This window comes from Leucoraja erinacea, chromosome 4 (genome assembly GCF_028641065.1).
Source record: "Leucoraja erinacea ecotype New England chromosome 4, Leri_hhj_1, whole genome shotgun sequence".
In the NCBI taxonomy this organism is placed as follows: Eukaryota; Metazoa; Chordata; class Chondrichthyes; order Rajiformes; family Rajidae; genus Leucoraja; species Leucoraja erinaceus.
Genome location: NC_073380.1, coordinates 31,483,781 through 31,498,685, shown reverse-complemented (window position 1 = coordinate 31,498,685; position 14,905 = coordinate 31,483,781).

Sequence of the window (14,905 nt, the reverse complement as noted above, 5' to 3'; positions counted from 1 at the left end):
GATACCAATTTAAATAAAGATCAAAATGTTTTTTTTAATTATGGGTTAATAATTGGAAAGAAATTGATACTTAAATTTTGGAAAAATACAACCACACCAACTGTTAAAATGTGGATTAGGAATATGATGGACATAGCACGCCTTGAAGAAATGAGACTCCGACTAATAGATAAATATGACCAATTCTTAAAGAAAGGTCTCCTTTCATCGACTTTTTGGAATCATGTGATGCAGCGGTGCCGTAAGGATTGCCGATTTCAGTTCATGACGCGGATAGAGCTACATCTCCGAATACAGATTTGAAAAATTCTCTTTTAAGGGGCCTTCTCTTCTATTTCTACTTTCCACTTTCTCTCTTCCTTTTTTTATTTTTTATATACACACTTCACGTTTTTCTACTCTCTACCATCTATTTTTCCACTTTTTCCCCTTTCTATTGTTTTCTTTTTCTTGTTCTGCTTACTTCCTTCTTATAACATAAAACTAGAGGTTGTACATAGAATGGATTACGGTATTACATAGTTGGCACCTAAAATTAGGTGCCACTGTACTGTTTTGTGCTGTATTAACTTCTAATAAAATAAACAAAAAAAAAAACAAAAAAAATTAAAAAAAAAAAAAAAAAGGAGTAGGCCATTCGGCCCTTCGAGCCTGCACCGCCATTCAATATGATCATGGCTGATCATCCAACTCAGTATCCCGTACCTGCCTTCTCTCCATACCCCCTGATCCTCTTAGCCACAAGGGCCACATCTAACTCCCGCTTAAATATAGCCAATTAACTGTGGCCTCGACTACCCTCTGCGGCAGAGAATTCCAGAGATTCACCACTCTCTGTGTGAAAAAAAAGTTCTTCTCATCTCGGTTTTTAAAGGATTTCCCCCTTATCCTTAAGCTGTGACCCCTTGTCCTGGACTTCCCCAACATCGGGAGCAATCTTCCTGCATCTAGCCTGTCCAACCCCTTAAGAATTTTGTAAGTTTCTATAAGATCCCCTCTCAATCTCCTAAATTCCAGAGAGTGAGGAAAGTAGATTCCACTGTGGTGGATATTAATGTTACATTTTATTTTATGTGTGTATTGTGTTCTTTTCACTTGCTTCGACTGCATGGTAACTCAAATGTAATTGTACCTTAGAGGGTGACAATAAACACAAACTTGACCTTGATCTTGAACCACTGAGTTACTCCAGCACTGTGTGTGTCTATCTTTGGTGCAAATGTTATGACCAATTCTAATTGACTGAGATCTGCCGGTACGGAAGGATATGGAGCGTGACATCTGGTGCTTTGCAGATACACTATTAGTATATAAATATATAAATAGATCAATGAATGGTTTACAAAAGGATGCAAACATTTTCCGAGCAATTGTTCTCTGAATTTTCAACAAGGAAATAAAAAGTAAAGAAAAAGATGAAAGGTACAGAGAGATCTGACAGACTGTTAATATATCCTTGAAATGGTTAGGGCAAAGCAGTAAAAAAACAGCACATTAATAGAATTCAGAAGAAAGACCCCCACCCGAAATGTCGTCTGTCCATTTCCTTCCACAGATGCTGCCGGACTCACTCCTGAGTTCCTCCAGGAGTTTGACTATTGATCCAGATTCCAGCATTTGCGATCTCTTGAGTATCCAAATAAATAAGACATTGGGCATGAGCCAGGAAGTTATGATCATACCTCACAAAACGCTGAAGAATGGTCCTGTGAGGGTGGTGTGGGGGAGGGGGGGTAATGGGGGGGGGGGGGGGGGGGGGGTATGAATGAGTGGGGGGGGGGGGGTGTCTCGACCCGAAACATCTTCTATCCATGTTCTCCAGAGATGCTGCCTGACCTGCTTAGTTACTCCAGTACTTTGTGTCCTTTATTGTAAACCAGCATCTGCAGTTCCTTGTTTCTACTGTGTCAGCTGTAACCAAAGTACTATATCCAGTTCTCACTCCTTTCCCTTCTCTCTCTTCTCTCTCTCCCCTCCCCTCTCTCTTCTGTCTCTCCTCACTTTCTTCTCTCTCTTTCTTTTCTCTCTCTCTCTCTCCTCTCTCTTCAACTTTGACCAAGATGTTTGTTATCTTTCTTAATATCTATCTAGTTACATTCCACCCTAAACAAAATGCCTTGCCGTATCTTGCTATGATATAGGTACAACATAAGGTTTAGAGATGCAGCATGGAAACATGCCCTTCAGCCCAGCAGGTCCACGCACACCATTGATCAGTCATTCACACTAGTTCTATGTTTTCCCACTTTTGCATCAAATCACTATACACTAGGAGCAATTGCAGAGGTTAATTAACCTATAAACCCGCACGTGTTTTGGATGTGGGAGGGAACTTGAGCACCCGGAGAAAATGCTGTCATGGGGAAAACGTGCAAACTCCACGCAGCCAGCACCCGTGGTCAGCATCGAACCGGGTCTCTTCCCATTCCTTCCCTCCAGAAATGCTGCCTATCCCGCTGACTTTTTTTGTGTCTATCTTCAGTTTAAACCAGCATTTGCAGTTCCTTCCTACATGTTTAGAGGGAGATGGGCCAAACGCAGGCAGGTGAGACTAGTGTAGATGGGATGTTGATCGGTGTAAGCAAGCTGGGCCGAAGGTCTGTTTCCACGCTGTCTGCCTCAATTACTCTATCAGGTTCAGATTAATAATCGGTCTTCTTGACCCAAGCAGTGTCTTCATGTGAGTAAACTACTAAATTATATTAGCAACAATGTAAATCACTTCAAATGCTATAATTATATTGAACTGTGAGAAAAGTCAATTGAATGGTTGTTGGAGGTCATCTTAAGCCTCAACAAGTGGCAAGTGGTTGTAGGACTTAACCCTTGACTTGCCACACACTATGTTTTGTTGTCCTAGATATTTCATCCGCTCATATGTTTGGAGAGAAAATTTTAAACCATCACAAAAACGTCAGAAGTTCTGACACTGGAAGAAAAAAGTTTTTTTTTCAAAAGCAAGTTTTATTCAGAATAATAAAATACTTGCAAAACAAGGCAGTGCAAGACTGTCTATACATTCCCAGGTGCACAGCAGTAGAGTTGCTGCCTTACAATGCCCGGGACCCGAGTTCAATTCTGACTATGGGTGCTGTCTGTGTGGAGTTTGCTTGAGTTTTCTCCGTGTGCTCCAGTTTCCTCCCACATCCCAAAGATGTGCAGGTTAGTAGGTTAATTCGCTTTTGTAAATTGTCCCTAGTGTGTAGAATAGAACTAGTGTATTGTTGGTTGGCATGGACTTGGTGAGCCGAAGGGCCTGTTTCATTGCAGTATCTCTAAACTAAACTCAACTAAACATTTTGTATTGTTATACCTAGCAGCGTTCATAACTATCTTGAAGAAAAATACTCTTATCACATGTGGCTCCCTGGGGTGATAGCCCTTCCCTTGTTTGAGGGGTGAACCCACTGGGCTCTGCCTCTCATTGTCCAGCAGTGAAAGGACCCTAGACTGTGGTCCTCCCACACAGAGCCTTAGCGTCGGCTACACTGAGCTTCAGTGTGTCCCTCAGCACGTACTCCTGCAGTCTGGAGTGGGGCAGTCAGCAACATTCCCTGACAGGCATCTCTCGGTGTTGGAAGACCGACAGAATTCGGGCAGACCAAAGAGAAGCACATCCAAGGAAAAGATCCATAATTTGGGACAAGTGGGAATTAACGTGCGGTTGTCCTATGCCGATGATAATTCCAGTCGGGTTGAATGGCCACTGTTAAAATTATCTCTTTGATTTCAAATCGCATTTGGCAGTCATGTTCCTTTTTACAAAGGAATCCTTGAATGACCCTGTCCGTGTCCAGGAAACCACTTGGCAAGATGTGGTAGAATTTTATTGTTACTATTAACGTGACTGGTCAATGTGAATTACTGTAGGACAATAAAAGTACCGGTTAACATAGAACAAAGTCCTTTGAACATAGAATAGTTTAGCACAGGCACAGGCCCTTCAGTCTGCATCGTGATGTCAGTTTAAACTAATCTCCTCTACCTGCACGTGCTATATATCTCAGCCTTACCTACATATCCATTTGCCTAGCGAGAAGCCTCTTAAATGCCACTATCGCATCTGCCTCCACAACGAAGGACCCAGCGGGGGTGGGGAGTGGCACAGTAGCGCAGCTCTAGAGATGCTGCCTTACAGCGCCAGGGGCCCGGGTTCTGTCCTGACTGTGGGTGCTGTCTGCACGGAGTTTGCACGTTCTCCCCGTGACCATGTGGGTTTTCCCAGGGTGCTCCAGTTTCTTCCCACACGCCAAAGGCATACAGGCTTTGGAAATTCATTAGCTTTGATTAAATTGTAAATTGTCCCTAGTACGTAGGATCATGCTAGTGTACGGGGTGATCGCTGCCCAGCACCGGCAAGAAGGACCTGTTTCCACGCTGTATCTCTAAAGTCTGAAAGTCCAAAGTGTATCACATCTGAAATATGGTAAAGGATCTATTATGTCATCCAACTGGGCTGGGCTGCTGGACTGGGGCCAATGTAATCAGTCACAGACAAAAGAAGAAAACATTTTAGACAATAGGTGCAGGAGTAGGCCATTCGGTCCTTCGAGCCAGCACCACCATTCAATGTGATCATGGCTGATCATCCCCAATGTCAGTAGCCCAATCCTGCCTTCTCCCCATATCCCCTGACTCCACTATCTTCAAGAGCACTATCTAGCTCTCTCTTGAAAGTATTCAGAGAACCGACTCCACCGCCTTCTGAGGCAGAAAATTCCACAGACTCACAACTCTCTGTGTAAAAAAGTATTTCCTCATCTCCGTTCTAAATGCTTACCCCTTATTCTTAATCAGTGGCCCCTGGTTCTGGACTACCCCAACATCGGAAACACGTTTTTCCATTGAGAGTAGGGAAGATTCAAACAAGAGGACATGATTTGAGAATTAAGGGACAAATGTTTAGGGGTAACATGAGGGGGAACTTCTTTACTCAGAGAGTGGTAGCTGTGTGGAATGAGTTTCCAGTGGAAGTGGTGGATCAGGTTCGATTTTATCATTTAAAAATAAATTGGAAAGGAATGGAGGGTTATGGTCTGAGTGCAAGTAGATGGGACTAGGTGAGAGTAAGAGTTCGGCACGGACTAGAAGGGCTGAGATGGCCTGTTTCCGTGCTGTAATTGTTATATGGTTATATGGTTATGTTTCCTGCCCAAACCCTTAATAATCCTATATGTTTCAATAAGATCACCTCTCATCCTTCGAAATTCCAGAGTATACAAGCCCAGCCGATCCATCTCTCAGCATATGACTGTCCTGCCATCCTGGGAATTAACCTTGTAAACCTATGCTGTCTCCCTCAATAGCAAGAATGTCCTTCCCCAAATTAGGGGATCAAAACTGCACACAATACTCCGGGTGTGGTCTCACTAGGGCCCTATACAACTGCAGGACCTTTTTGCTCCTCATCTTGTTATGAAGGCCAACATGCCATTCGCTTTCTTCACTGCCTGCTGTACCTGCATGCTTACTTTCATTGACTGATGAACAAGGAACCCCCAGATCCCATTGTACTTCCCCTTTTCCCAACTTGACACCATTTAGATAATAATCTGCCTTCCTGTTGTTGCTACCAAAGTGGATAATCTCACATTTATCCACATTATTTTATTGACCTCAGGAAGTCTCAAAGCAGCTTTGAGCCAAATAATGATGTTTTGAAGTTTGATAACAGAACAATATACAACTGATATTTGCATAGAGTGAATGCTCACAAATATTAGGGTGATCTGGGCCAGATCATCCGCCTGTATGATGTTGACCCTAAAACAAATACTTGCACTATATTGGCCATAATGGTTCTTTGAATATATCAGGCAATAGCTTAATTTAGAGATGCAGCGTGGAAACAGGCCTTTCCGGCCACCAAGTCCACGCTGATCAGCGATCCCCCCATACACGAGCACTGTCCTGCACACTAGGGACAATTTACAATTTACAATCTTTGCCAAAGTCAATTAAACTGCAAACCTGCACATCTTTGGAGTGTAGGAGGAAACTGGAGCACCCGGGGAAAGCCCACGCGGTCATGGGGAGAACGTACAAACTCTGTACCGACAGCACAAATAGTCAGGATCGAACCCGGGTGCCAAACAGTAAGGCAACAACTTTACTGCTGTGCCACTATGCCATCCACAGATAATTGATACTATTGCGTGTGATGGTAATTCATAAAAAATTCAAATATTCTACATTCTGAGTTTGTTTTATGTTTCCGCTGAAAAACATGTGTGGTGAAGTTCCAAATGGGAACCGCCTATCTCAACTCCACGCTATATAATTAAATGCAGGGCCTCACTTTTGTGAGTCTATACCAAATTTGCTTTGTAATTGTGGAGGTGGTTATAAAGTTGAATAACCTAACCACATGAGTTGCCTAACATCATATGCACGCTCCACATAACTAGAAGAATCTCAAAGTCTATGAAAGGCTGTGACTTTACTTAGACTTAGTTCCTCCCACACTGTCGAGTGCATTGGGCAGCAAGCTTTCACCATTCTGTTTGGTCATGTGCGACTTCCACCTATGATAGGTTAGCGTCCCAGGCTTCCAAGTACTTCTGAAATGTTTGCCTCCATGTGAGCTTTGGTCGGCCTCTTTTCCTTCTTTTGGCAGGTTGCCATGTCATTGCTATCTTAGGTGCATGTTCTGGTGACATTCTGAGTACATGTCCTGCAAATTTCATCCTGTGTACCTCTATGTCCAGGCTGAGAGGCTTTGTTGCAGTTTCCCGGTAGATCTCCTCGTTTGTTATGTGGTCTCTGTAGCTGGTCTTCAGGATCTTCCTCAAGCAGTGTTGTTGGAATGCATCCAATTTATTTTTCACCTTCACATTGATTTTCCATATCTCACTGGCATAGAGGTCTGTAGGAAGGACTACGGACTGGAAGAGCTTGACTTTTAGCATCTTTGATATCCCGCCACTAGACCATATTGGCTGCATTCTTCTGAAGAATGGCTGTGAGCGGGGCCTTACATCATCGTCCGGCGTGGCTTCAACGGCTGCGGGTCTTTGCCAGCGCCCGCCCGGGGCTCCAACAACAAGACCCGGAGCGCGACCTTGCATCACCCGGCGCGGCGTTAATGGCCGCGGGACAATTGTTATCGCCCGCCGGGGGCTCTGACTTTGACTCTGACATCGGGGGGAGAGGGAAGTGCAGGGGAGAGATACGTTTTTTTTGCCTTCCATCACAGCGAGGTGGAGATGCGCTGTGATGGATGTCTGTGTAAATTGTGTTGTGTCTTGGGTCTTTTTTTTCTTGTATGTATGACTGCAGAAACAACATTTCACTTGAGCCTCTATGAGGTTCAAGTGACAAATAAATTGTATTGTATTGTATTGTGAAGTAGATCTCAAATAGAATAGTTTAGTTTAGTTGAGAGATAGAGCATGGAAACAGGCCCTTCAGCCCATCATGTCCGTGCCGAGCAGCAATCACACATAAACTCATTCTATCCTATACACTAGGGACAATATACTGAAGCCAATTAACCTACAAATCTTAAAATAGATACAAAATGCTGGAGTAACTCAGTAGGACAGGCAGCAACTATGGACAGAAGGAATGGGTGACGCTTTGGGTTGAGACCCTTCTTCAGACTAGTTAGGGAAAAGGGAAAAGTGAGATATAGGCGATGATGCAGAGAGATAAAGAACAATGAATGAAATATATGCAAAAAAGTAATGATGATAAAGGAAGCAGGCCATTGCTTGCTGTTTGTAGGGTGAAGATGAGAAGCTGGTGCGATTAGGGTGGGGGAGGGATAGAGAGAGAGGGAATGCAGGGGTTACTTGAAGTGAGAGAAATCAAGATTCATACCACTGGGTTGTAAGCTGCCCAAGCGAAATATGAGATGCAGTTCCTCCAATTTCCATTTAGCCTCACTCTGACAATGGAGGAGACCTAGGACAGAAAGATCTGTGTGGGAATGGGAAGGAGAATTAAAGAGTTTAGCAACCGAGAAATGAAGTAGGTTCAGGAGGACTGAGCGAAGGTGTTCAGCGAAACGATCGCCCAGTCTACATTTGGTCAAACCTGCATGTCTTTAGAATGTGGGAGGAAACCGGAGCACCTGGAGAAAACCTACATGGTCACAGGAAGAATGTACAAACTCTGTGCAGATAGCATCCGTAGTCAGAATCGAACCCGGGTCTCTGGCGCTGAAAGGCAGCAACTCTACCGGTGCGCCACTGTGCCACCCCATCAGGTCACACTCAGCCTCCTTGACTCCAAGAAAAACAAATACAGCCGATCTGATCTCTTCCCATAATCCATTCCATACACCGTTAGGACAAATGTCAGAAACAAACTTTTGTCAGTACAAGAATGTTGTGATCTGTTTAATCAAGGGAGCCTTGAAGAATAATTGCATTCGGCCATCATTTACTTCAACTGACTCACCCACTGCTGAAATAATGGAGCCATGGAGAACAGAAACAGGCCCTTTAGCTCACCGTATCCATGCTACCCAAAACACAAAGATCCGGAGTAACTCAGTGGGACAGGCAGCATCTCCAGAGGGAATGGACAGTCGATGTTCAGAACCCAAAGCATTGCCTGTACAAACCCTCCACAGATGTTACTCCAGCACTTTATGTTCTGCTCAAGGTTCCAGCATCTGTAGTTATTTGTGGCTACATCCACACTGCCAATCTACGCTAATTCCATTTACCACATTAGGTCTATAGCCCTGGCAATTCAAGTACTAGAATCTTTTTAAATGTTGTTTGAGTTTCTTCCAACACCATTTCTTCAGGCAGCAAAATTATACATTACCATTAGTTATGCTCTTTGTGATGCATCAAATATAAAATTAATAACATCTGCTGCCATAGATACTGCATTCGCCTCATTATAACTTCCTCAGTATATAACATGCTTGTAGACACAAGGAATTGCAGATGCTGGCTTTCAGAAAAAGACAGAAAGTGCTGGAGTAACTCAGCAGGTCAGGCAGCATCCCTGGGGACCATGGATAGATGTTTTGGGTTAGGACCCTTCTTCATCAGTGATGACCGATCTATCTTTCCCTCTCAAACCCATTCTCCTGCCTTCGCCTCAAAACCTTTGCCATTCTAATCATCAAGAACATGTCAATCTTAGTTTTGAAAATACCCAATGACTCGGCCTCCCACAGCTGTCTTATAGACTTGTAATAACCATATAACAACCATATAACAATTACAGCACGGAAACAGGCCATCGCGGCCCTACAAGTCCATGCTGAACAAATTTTTTTTTTCCATGTAATCATGTATGTAATCATGTATTGCCTTTCTGATGACTGGTTAGCATGCAACAAAAGCTTTTCACTGTACCTCAGTACATGTGTCAATAAACTAAACTGAAATGAACTGAACACTTTATGTCTTATGTTTTGTATCTTGTCTTACGGCTGCTTGGAATTATGTTTTTTAAACAGACTGTTCCCTGACAAGAATCTGTTCAAATGCTTTTCCACCCTAAAAATGATAATTGGACTTTGTACAAATCTGCCCCATAATTGTGCTTGGTGTGATTGGAGGGATCCAAGGTTTCACTGGTCTTTAGTCAAGCTTTCAATCAACCCAGTTTAAAGCAGTGCATTAAACCTGGTTTAAAGCAGGCATTTTGCGAACAGCTCCCTCTAGCGTACCGCCATCTAAGCTTCTATCCACAATAGTAGCAACGGAAAGTTTTAACTAAATCTCCTTTCCCATTTGTGAAATCACTGGAGCAGACAAGTAATTATGTGGAAAACACTTTTGTATCATTTTACATTTCTGTAACGATTCAATGTAATATCAATAAATGCTTCATATCAAAACAAGATTTGCCAGCAGTGGATTAATAGAGGCACAAAAGACTCCAGATATGGAATCTTAAGGAACAAAACAAATCGCTGAAGGATATCAGTGAGTCAGGCAGCATCTGTGGAGGGAAATGGAAAGAGGTCATTTTGGACATTTTTGATCGGGACCCTTCGTCGGGCTTATCTGTCTATTCATTCATGCCTGACCCGTTGAGTTCCTCCAGCAATGCGTGGATTAAAGCAATAAAACCCACTTGAAAACCAGTCCCGGTGCAACATAACTTTGAAAATAAATGGTTTCAGGACCTGGTGAGGGGTGTGTAAAGATATGAAATAGGTATATCCTTTTTAATCTTATTTTACTTTCTTATATCTTCTGTTTTTCTCTTTCTTTTTCTTTGGTTTTCTTTTTATCTCTTTTTCGTGTTTTATGTTTCTACGGGTCTCTCTTGATCACTCTTTCACACACTTACTATCCTAAAAAAATAAAATAATAACCGCTGAGTTACTCCAGCATTTTGTCTATCTTTGGTGTACACCAGCCTCTGCAGTTCATTCCTACACCATAATAAGAGCGACAGATTTTGTTTAAGTAGCCCTTTAACCCAGAGTGTTATATACACCAAAAATAGTGGAGTTCATAATGATGTGTACGCCGTTGTAGCATTACAGTTGCAGAGAAAGTGCAGATTTTAAAATGTGCAAGGCTGCAATGAGATAGGTTGGAGGATTTGAACTTGCAACAATGACCAGTCAAAATCTGACACCTAACCATATGAAGTGACATTATAACAGATGGCAAAAGGTTTAGTCAAAGAGGTAAGTTTAAAAATAAAGAGTAGAGTTAGGACACAAAGTCCACAGCTGCCACCAAAACATCAAAAATAATTTTGCATTTTTACAGCATTTTTAACATAATAAAAATCCCGAGATCCATGAAGGACTATTAGCGCTTACCAACAGGATGTACAATGGCACGGTGACGCAGTGGTAGAGTTGCTGACATATAACGCCAGAAACCAGGGTACAGTCCTGACTATTGCTGCTGTCAGTGCAGAGTTTGTATGTTCTTCCTGTGCCCACATGGGTTTCTTCCGGCTGCTCCGGTTTCCTCCCACACTCCAAAAACCAGGTGTGTGGATAAATTAGCTTCTGTAAAACAATATCCCTAGTGTGTAGGGTAGAACTAGTGTATCGGTGATTGCTGGTCAGTGTGGACTCGGTGGGTGGAAGTGCCTGTTTCCATGCTGTATCTCTAAACTAAACTAAACTAAATAAGATAAGGGTGTAGTCCTGGTAAATCCATAAATGAATGCATGTAATCCCAATCTCTCAACCTACTTCATTGTGGCCCTTGCATTTTTTTTATCAGCACGGTAAAACTAGAATCTTGTAACACTATATTCTGCACTAAAGTTTTTTTCTTTTTACCCCTCCTGCTGTACTTACACTTAGCTTGATTATACTCATAGAAGTCATTGTCATAGAGTCATACAGCATAGAAACAGGCTCTTTAGCCCAACTTGCTCACACCGACCAACATATTTCATCTATACTCGTCCCACCTGCCTACGTTTGGCCCAGGTTCCTCTACACCTGTCCTATCCATGTACCTGTCTAAATGTTTCTTAAATGTTGTAGAAGTATCTGCCTAAACTACCTCCTCTGGCAGCTCGTTCCATACACCCACTACTCTTTGTGTGTAAACGTTATCTATTAAATCTTTTTTCCCCTCACTTTAAACCTATGTCCTCTGGTTCTCGATTCCCCAATTCTGGGCAAGAGACTCTGTATGTCTACCCGTTCTATTTCCTCTCATGTATAGTATGATTTGACTGGGCAGAACACAAACAAGATTTTTCACTGTACCTCAGTTCACATGACAATAATAAACCAATACTGAAATGTCGAGGCTTTTAAAGATGAAAATAAGTATTTGTAAAGATCATTTGGTAAATGAGGTCCATTGTGTAGGAAATGGATGACACTATAGTTACCTGTAAAGATTAGGACCATTGGAAGAAGTGCGGAGAAAAGCTGAGGATGAAGGGGCAAGGATGAGAACATGGCTTTTGAAGCGCAATATGGAAAGAACACAGAAGCAGCCTGGATAGACAGTCTTCAGCCTGAAGAATGGTTCCAACCCGAAACATCACCTATTCCTTTCCTCCAGAGTTGCTGCCTGACCTGCTGAGTCACTCCAGCATTTTGTGTCTATTTTTGGTGTAATCCAGCATCTATAGTTCCTTCCTATACAGAAACACCCTAGCCAGCGTCTATCAATCGTACTCCATTCTTCCCTAAACTATAAACACTTCTACCACATCACTCCACACTCTGTATCAAAGGTGCAGACCCGACATAGAGACTTACAACTGAAAACGAGGGCTTTGGATTTATCCGTTTGATGGCCATGGCCATAAAGACAGACGCATTCAGAGACTGACATCGAGTGCTGCTGGGAGGTCATCAACTCGGTGAAAGACGCTCTTTGGTCTGCCCGAATGTTGGATGGAATCTTGGAAGGATCAAGCATTGGATATATTTATTTCTCGAATAAAGTATATTTTTGAAAAAAACAAGTGTGAAACAGCTAAGGGACAAAAACTGACAGCTGTGTATCACCAGCCAAGCAGTTTCAAGATCTTCACAGAAAAAAATCAAGACAGGAGAAAACTTGCAGTAAAATGAGAAACAATAGGATCCTGATAAACAACAAAAGCATTCTCCTTTTAGTTTAGTCTAGTCTAGTTTAGTCTAGTTTAGTCTTTAGTCTAGTTTAGTCTAGTTTAGTTTAGTCTAGTCTAGTCTAGTGTAGTGTAGTCTAGTCTAGTCTAGTCTAGTAGTTTAGTAGTCTAGTGTAGTGTAGTGTAGTGTAGTTTAGTCTAGTTTAGTCTAGTTTAGTTTAGTCTAGTCTAGTCTAGTCTAGTCTAGTCTAGTCTAGTCTAGTCTAGTCTAGTTTAGTTTAGTCTAGTCTAGTCTAGTGTAGTGTAGTTTAGTCTAGTGTAGTCTAGTGTAGTCTAGTTTAGTCTAGTTTAGTCTAGTCTAGTCTACTTTAGGGTAGTCTAGTCTGGTCTAGTTTAGTGTAGTCTAGTCTAGTCTGGTCTGGTCTAGTTTAGTGTAGTCTAGTCTGGTCTAGTTTAGTGTAGTAGTCTAGTCTGGTCTAGTAGTGTAGTGTAGTCTAGTCTGGTCTAGTTTAGTGTAGTCTAGTCTGGTCTAGTTTAGTGTAGTCTAGTCTGGTCTAGTTTAGTGTAGTCTAGTCTAGTCTGGTCTAGTTTAGTGTAGTCTAGTCTGGTCTAGTTTAGTGTAGTCTAGTCTAGTCTGGTCTAGTTTAGTGTAGTCTAGTTTTGTTTATGGTCATGTGTACCGAGGTAGCATGAAAAGCTTTTGTTGCGTGCTAGCCAGTCAGCGGAAAGACAATACATGATTACAATCAAGCCATCCACAGTGTACAGATACACGATAATGGGAATAACATGAATAGCGTTTAGTGCGAGGCAAAATCCAGTAAAGTCTGATTAAAGATAGTCTGAGGGTCTCCAATGAAGTAAATAGTAGCTCAGGACTGATCTCCAGTTGTTGATAGGCTGGTTCAGTTGCCTGATAACAGCTGGGAAGAAACTGTCCATGAATCTGGAGGTGATTTTGCTGTTACAGTAGTTTATATAAGGAATAAAAACAGAAATTATGAAAATACTCAGTAGTTCAGCCAGTGTCTATGGAGTGTGAAACAAGATTTTTAATTTCTATTTTGTTTATTGGTTGGGATCCGTCCATCTGCGAGAGACCCTCACACAGCTTCCACAGGTGAAGCGGTCTCTGGCCATAGATGGGCACAAAATGGTGGAGTAACTCAGCGGGACAGGCAGCATCTCTGGATAGAAGGAATAGGCGACATTTCGGGTCGAGACTGGATTGGGGAGTGTGTTACTATTGCCGTTGACCACGTTGTGGTGTTGCCTGGTCTCCGGAGTCTTGAACCACATGCTATTGTGGTGCTTCATACCCGCCTGGAGATCCTTTCTCCATCTCCCCCAGTAGGAATAAGAGTAGGAATAAACAGATTGGCAGACAGTGGCGAGGGGAGTGCCGCAAGGCTCGGCGCTGGGGCTGCAACGATTTACAATATATATTAATGATTTTGACTATGGAATTAATAGTAACACCAGCAAATTTGCAGATGACATAAAGCTGGATGGCAGTCTGAACTGCAAAGAGGATGCGTGGAGGTTGCAGGGTGACATGGACAGGTTGGATGAGTGGGCAGATGCATGGCAGATGCAGTATAATGTAGATAAATGTGAGGTTATCCACTTTGGCGGAGGCAGATTATTATCTCAATGGAGTCAGATTGGGAAAAGGGAAATGCAACGAGACCTGGGTGGCCTTATACACCAGTCACTGAAAGTAAACATGCAGGTACAGCAGGCAATGAAGAAAGCATGTTGGCCTACATAACAAGAGGATTTGGGTATAGGAGTAAAGAGGTCCTTCTGTAATTGTACAGGGCCCTGGTGAGACCATATCTGGAGTATTATGTGCAATTTTGGTCTCCTAGTTGGAGGAAATCCCCGAGATGGCGGGACTATCATATGAGGAAAGATTGGAAAGATTGGGCTGGTATTCACTGGAATTTAGAAGGATGAGAGGAAATCTTATAGAAACGTATAAAATTATAAAAGGACTGGACAAGCTAGATGCAGGAAAAATATTCCCAATGGTGAGGGAGTCCCGAACCAGGGGCCACAGTCTAAGAATGAAGGGGAGGCCATTTAAAACTGAGATGAGAACAAACTTTTTCACCCAAGAGTTGTGAATTTGTGGAATTCTCTGCCTCACTGAATGAATTTAAAAGAGAGCTAGATAGAGCTCTGGGGTGAGCGGAATCAAGGGATATGGGGAGAAGTCAGGCATGGGTTACTGATTGTAGATAATCAGCCATGATCAGCTAGAAGGGCCAAATGGCCTCCTCCTGCACCTATTTTCTATGTTTCTATAAGGAAGAACTTTAAAATTCCATGTTATTCTCTCCTATTTGCACCATCGTTTTTGATGAAGGTTATTTACACTGAAGCTTATTTGTAGCTACTCAAGTACCACATGCATTGTGCC